Genomic DNA, 7,401 nt, shown 5'->3' with positions numbered 1-7,401 from the left:
CTGGTCCGCGCTCCTCCCTGCCAGGTTTGGTGTAGATCAGCAGTACAATGGGTCAGTTACAAGTACTTCCTGTTTGATGGCGTCGGACCGCTATTCGCCATGGTTACGTTTGGCGAAGGAGCTTGAGATTTTTATTGTGGTATCATGAAAGGGTTTGACCTGTTGTGAAGTACTTTCAAGTGTGCACGTTTTATTCCTGAGGAGATGGACCCCTGCGTCTGAAAAAAAGCACTTCCTGTTGGAAGTGGGCGGGGCTTAGGGCTAGACCGGAATTGGTGATATGAATCTGTTCAGGGCCGGACCCTGATTAATCCCTGCAAGTCTGATGGGGATTGGATCAGAATTGAGGGATTTATAGTGATTTATGATGTCATGGCGTCTTATCAAAGTTCGCCATGGCGCCACGGTCTCGCCCTGCAGCATAGAGCAACAGTTTTCACTGGTTATCATCACCAACTTGTTTTCTGCTGTCTGACCCAGTTTGGACCTGGTTGTGTTCAAAACGTCAGATAAGAGGGTCTCCAAGTAAAAACCATGACTTACTGTCGCCAGGGGGCGTGGCCAATTCATAACCCAAATATTGACATGTAGATGTGTTCAGGATGGGACTGGCATCATACATGGCCATTTTGGTTCAGATACATTGTTTTATGTGGAAGCTATATCACTTTCGTTCTTCACGGCGACACATCAAAATTTCAGGCCCCACCCCCTCCATGCCCTTTCTCCTATTAGAAAACTTTCAATAACTTTTAAAGACACATGCCTTCTGGACATCCTGAGCTATTTTGGTAGCGGTACGATGAAATCTCTAGGAGGAGATAGATTTTGAAAATGTCAGTAAAACGCCAAAATGGCGACTTTGACCCAAAATGGCCGACTTCCTGTTGGTTTTAGTCTGTTGCTCCAAGAGGATTTTTTGTTCGCCCGAACATTTAGAATATTTGTAGCAATTTTCATAAAGATTGATGACGTGCAGTGGCGGGGCATCGTAAATAGGTGGCGCTCTCATTCAATTTTGCCCGAACAGTCCCAAGCACCCCAAAATATCAAATTTTTCACATTCCTTTGGGGGGGTACACAAAAATAGGCGCGTTTTCGTGCATGTTCAGGTACCCAAAAATGCCTCCAATGTTTAAGAAGAAGAAGAAGAAGAAGAAGAATAAGGAAGAAACGGAGCAATTACAATAGGCCTTCGCACCGCCTTCGGTGCTCGGGCCTAATTAGCAGACAAGTGGGAGCCAACAATCTATGTCGTCACCAAACAAATGGAAAACATACCCGTATACACAGTAAGACCAGAAAAGGGAGATGGACCGTGCCGAACACTCCATAGAGATCTTTTACTCCCCTGTGGATTTCTTTCACCCACAGGGCAAGAACCTGACCGAGTCACGAAGCCTAGCAGACCTCAAACCAGACAAAGTTCAGCTTCAGATCTCAATGTCGATCAAACGCTTGAAGAAGAGGACGATCAGTTCTATTATTACCCTGATCCCCCACAAGTACAAGAAAGACATTTCTTCCAAATGTTCGAAACTCCAACAGTGCGGGCCAATCTCACCAACACTGGAACTTACTTACCCACCTCTGAAATGGGAACTTACTTACCCAACCATGCCACGGGAACTTATTTACCCACCACTAACGGGGGGATTGGAACGTACTCACCTGGAGAGCAGCATGGATCTAAAACAGACTCACCTCAATTGGAAAATGAAAGTGAAACAGACTCACCTCAAATGGAAAACAAAAGTGCAACCGACTCACCTCAAACGGAAAATGAAAGTGAAACAGACTCACTTCAAATGGAAAATGAAGGTGAAACAGACTTACCGTCAATGAAAGATTCAGTTCACCAAGTCTCACCGGAAAGACAAACTAAAAATGACAGAGTTGTTATTGACATGGATAACAGTCAACAGGAGACGCGGCAAACTGAATCACAGGTCAGGAGATCTGAGAGAAACCGCCAGCCATCCCAAAGACTCACCTACTCGCAGCTGGGGAATCCACTAATAACGGTAGTTAAATCACTCTTCCATGGATTAAACCAAGCCTTTATTGACTCCCTTGCTCATGAAACAGACTATTGGGATGTAGCCATGCACAGGGACGTGCATGAGATTTAGGAGGGGAGGATGTAACCCCGCTAGTTTTAGGACCCAGTATTGCATTATTTTGTTGATCTAACTCAGATTAATCCGCCAGTTGTCAATCATCCCTATTGAACACACCTGTAGGTCAAAAATAGTAAACACGAAGCCTCATTGGTCGAAAAAGTTAAGCCCCGCCTTCCCATGCTCTTGACCGCCGAACTTTCCACAACAGCGTCAGACGCTGAGAGAGACTTGGATGGGAGACCGCTGTTGATACAAACTGAAAAGCTAATTGCCAAAAACCACCTATAAACTTGGGAAAATCGACCAAATATTCACAACAAACACCCTAGTGGACCTTGGAGGAAAGGACCCGAACGCTTGCAGAATATTTTGGAACTTGAAACTGACGCGATCAACACGGGTGCAGGGCGAAGCGGACCAAACCCTAACTTGAGAGCTGAATGTTAGAAGAGACCTGGTGAGTCAACTGGGGCTGGGATAAACTATTTAGCAGCTAACTGAGCAGCTAATGCTAACGCTATGCTAAAGCTAACCACGTTTTACATAGGAGGTGATGTACGGGGTTTCCCTCAGAGCGCACTTGTTTAGAAGCACTACGGTCATGTGCTAGTGTTATTTTAGTGCTGTTAGTTGAACCTTTATGTCCCAAAAAAGGGTTTAATGTTAATTTCGAAGTCATAAAACAGTAAAAGTTATTTTATTTGCCCTTGATAATTTAGCAGTGCGGCTGTAATGTAACAAGGCTGTCACAGCATAGCTCTAACATGCCGATACACTGACGTGCACTGTAAAACTATGCAATATGCGCATTTATTCATTTTATGACACGATTGGAAGATTTAAAACGAGACTAAATGTGGAAATATTTATTTTGGTTATAATCTAAAGATTTATTTTGGAAAAAAAGAAAAAACATTATTGTATTAAGTAAAGAATAAGATATATTGAAATATATTTGTAAATCATTTTATTTTACAAATTTATTTGTTTTGAACATGATTATTGAACATGATTATTGTTTAATATGTAAAGTTATGGTACAATAATTCATGTTAAAAGGACCATATTGTAGAGATTTTATTCACTGTAATTCATAGTGCATTCATGATTTCTGTCTAAAATGTGAACTTTTGATAAACGATTTAGCTGGGATTTAAAATATACATTCCATAAATAAGCTGTATTACAAAAATAGAATTGGAAATGAGTGTTAATGTTTTGTGCTATTACTATTTGGATTATAGCCTTACATTATTGAACATATGGCCATATAGTAATGTAGAAATGTGAACTTGATAAGTAGTAGCCCTGTTGTTTACAGGCTAGGTTTTTTGTGGGATCGTTGGATATGGAATTCTTCCTGACGAGGAAGATGGCGAGCCTTTTCCCTTGAACCGAACCAGAGCCATTCCAAGTTGGCCGTGAGAGAACTGGAGTTCTCCCACTACAAACTGTTACAACTGTGCGGTAGGACAAATCGCACCTCTCTCAGACTTTTGACTATTGGATCTTACTTGACTTGACTATTGAGCCGGCAGGACTTTACCGTATCTGAGCTCAGATAGGACACTGGGGTATTAATTGTATTTTTATTTCATTTCTGTATTCTTACATTTGAATGTGCACTGTTCTTTCCAAGTGTTCAATACAATTTCAATTGAGTGCAACTTTATCTTTGAATCCAGTTTTCATTCGGCATTTTACACTACTTACCTTAGCCCTCCTACGAACCTAACGAACCTAACTATTGGCCCAATTCCCATCAAACACCTACTTACACATAAGTAACTATATCTCTTCCTGTACTTGGCTACAGATGCTTAGGTTAAATACTGAATTCAGTCTTGTTTTTATGGTCAAACTCAGCTCATTTCTTTCAGTTGCTGACTTAAAAAAAGTTCTGCAGCTTCTACCTGTTCACACCTGGACTTCTGTAACTCCCTGATACCCTCTTGTGGGCTCACCACCTGCAGAAGGGGCCATAGGGGTCAGGTGCAATGCAGTATGAGCTGGGTGGCGGCCAAAGGCAGGGACCCTGGAGTGGAACGTCACCTTTCTGGCAGGGAAAAAACCTGAGCTGGTGCACGAGGTTAAGCAGTTCCAGCTAGATAGTGTTGGGCTCACCTCAATGCATGGCTTGAGTTCTGGAAACACTGTCCTTGAGAGGGGCTGGAGCTTCTTCTATTTTGGAGTTGCTCCTGGTGAGATCATCAGGTGAGCAGGTGTGGGCATACTCATTGCCCCCTGACTTGGCACCTGTACGTTGGGGTTTACCCTGGTGAACAAGAGGGTAACCTCCCTCCGCCTTTAGGTGGGGGGACGGGAGTTGGGTCCGGAGTCGGGTTACGGGGGCAGCTGCCTAAGCAGGGAAACCCAGACTTCCTTCTCCCTGGCCACATTGACAAGCTCATCTGAAGGGATCCCGAGGCATTCCCAGACCAGCCGAGAGATGTAGTCTGTCCAGCGTGTCCTGGGTCTTCCTCGGGGCCTCTTTCCGTTGGGACGTCCCCGGAACACCTCACCAGGGAGGCGTCCAGGAGGCATCCTAACCAGATGCCCGAGCCACCTCATCTGGTTCCTCTCGATGTGGAGGAGCAGCGGCTCTACTCTGAGCCCCTCCTGGATCTCCGAGCTTCTCACCCTACCTCTAAGGGAGAGCCCGGCCACCCTGCGGAGAAAACTCATTTCGGCCGCTTGTATTCGCAATCTTGTTCTTTCGGTCACTACCCACAGCTCGTGGCCATAGGTGAGGGTAGGAACGTAGATCGACCGGTAAATCGAGAGCTTTGCCTTTTGGCTCAGCTTCTTATTCACCACGACAGACCGATGCAGAGTCCGCATCACTGCAGACGCCGCACCGATCCGTCTGTCTCCCGCTCCATCCTTCCCTCACTTGTGAACAAGACCCCGAGATACGTGAACTCCTCCACTTGGGGCAGGACCCTATTGCAGACCCGGAGAGAGCACTCCACCCTTTTCTGGCTGAGGACCATGGTCTCGGACTTGGAGGTGCTGATTCTCATCCCAGCCACTTCACACTCGGCTGCGAATCGCTCCAGTGAGAGCTGAAAATCACGGCCCAATGAAGCCAACAGAACCACATCCTCCGCAAAGAGCAGAGACCCAATCCTGAGGCCACCGAACCGCATCCCCTCAACACCTCGGCTGTGCCTAGAAATTCTATCCATAAAAGTTATGAACAGAATCGGTGACAACGGGCAGCCTTGGCGGAGTCTAACCCGTACTGGAAACGATTTTGATTTACTGCCGGCAATGCGGACCAAGCTCTGACACTGGTCATACAGGGACTGGACAGCTTGTCCAAGCGGGTCCGGCACCCCATACTCCCGGAGTACCCCCCCACAAGAGTCCCCGGGGGAAAAGGTCGAATGGCTTCTCCAAGTCCACAAAGCACATGTAGATTGGTTGGGCAAACTCCCATGCCCCCTCAAAGACCCTGAAGAGGGTGTAGAGCTGGTCCACTGTTCCACGACCGGGACTAAAAGCGCACTGTTCCTCCTCAATCCGAGGTTCAACTATCCGACGGACCCTCTTCTCAAGCACCCCTGAATAGATCTTACCAGGGAAGCTGAGGAGTGTGATCCCCCTGTAGTTGAAGCACATCCTCCGGTCCCCCTTTTTGAAGAGGGGGACAACCACCCCAGTCTGCCAGTCCAGGGGAACCGTCCCCGATGTCCACGCATTGCTGAAGAGGCGTGTCAGCCAAGACAGCCCTACAGCATCTAGAGCCTAAAGGAACTCTGGGTGGACCTCATCCACCCCCGGGGCCTTGCCACCGAGGAGCTTTTTAACCACCTCAGTGACCTCAGCCCCAGAGATGGGAGAGCCAGCACCAGCTACCCCAGACTCTGCTTCCTCATCGGAAGAACTGTTCGTGGGATTGAGAAGGTCTTCGAAGTATTCCCCCCAACGCCTCACAATGTCCCGAGTCGAGGTCAGCAGCCCCCCATCCCCACTGTACACAGTGTTTATGGAGCACTGCTTTCTCCTCCTGAGCTGCCGGATGGTGTACCACAATCTCCTCAAAGCCGTCCGGAAGTCATTCTCCATGGCCTCTCCAAACTCCTTCCATGTCCCAGTTTTTGCCTTAGCAGGGTTTTTAAAGCCAACAGTCTCAAACTTGGGTTTTAAGATGGACAGTGATTTTAAACTGGATAGTCAAATCAGCTCTGTAGTGAAGTCCAGCTTTTTCCACATCAGGCAGCTTGCTAAGGTCAAATCTTTTCTTAATAAACAACACTTTGAAACAGTAATCCGTGCCTTCATTACATCTCGGCTGGATTATTGTAATGCTCTTTATTTCGGGGTTAGCCAGTCCTCCCTCGCACGTCTCCAGTTGGTGCAAAATGCAGCTGCACGCCTCCTAGCTGGAGTACATAAGAGGGAGCACATAACCCCCATCCTGGCCTCACTTCACTGGCTGCCAGTGCACTACAGAGTTCATTTTAAGATTCTTTTATTTGTTTTTAAATCTTTAAATGGTCTGGCGCCTCCTTACCTCTATGAGCTACTCCATCCCTATGCTCCTGCTCGGTGCCTCAGGTCAGCTGACCTGCTGCTCCTGGACGTACCGAGGTCCAAACGGAAGCTCAGGGGGGATCGAGCTTTTTCAGTCACTGGTCCAAAACTGTGGAATGAGCTCCCTCTCCACATTAGACAAGCTTCTTCATTGTCTATTTTTAAAACTCATCTTAAAACCCATTTTTATTCTTTGGCTTTCAGCCCAGTGTGAGACTGTTCCTGTTTTAGTGTGCAGTGGTTTGTTTTACTTATTGGTTTTATTTGTTTATATTTGTTCTTTTAAAATTGCTTATTGTTTTAAAACCGTTTTTTAAAACAATGAACAATTATTTTATTATATTTTATGATATTATTTATTTCCTGGTTGATTTTTGTACTTTGTGTTGCTTTGTCCATTTATGTACAGCACTTTGTTTCAGCTGTGGTTGTTTTAAAGGGCTATATAAATAAAGTTCAGTTGAGTTGAGTTGAGTTAGCGACCGCCGAAGCTGTGCTCTGCTTAGCCCACCGATACCCATCAGCTCCCTCTGGAGTCCCACAGGCCAAAAGGCCCGATAGGACTCCTTCTTCAGCTTGACGGCATCCCTTACTGCTGGTGTCCACCAACGAGTTCGGGGGTTACCACCACGACAGGCACCGACGACCTTAGGGCCACAGCTGTGGCTGGCCACCTCGACAATAAAGGCACAGAACACAGCCCATTCGGACTCAATGTTTCCCACCTCACCAGGGACAT

Source organism: Melanotaenia boesemani, chromosome 12, assembly GCF_017639745.1.
Source record: "Melanotaenia boesemani isolate fMelBoe1 chromosome 12, fMelBoe1.pri, whole genome shotgun sequence".
Classification (NCBI taxonomy): domain Eukaryota; kingdom Metazoa; phylum Chordata; class Actinopteri; order Atheriniformes; family Melanotaeniidae; genus Melanotaenia; species Melanotaenia boesemani.
The sequence above is the reverse complement of the archived record's forward strand: the minus strand, read 5'-3'. Positions refer to the sequence as shown.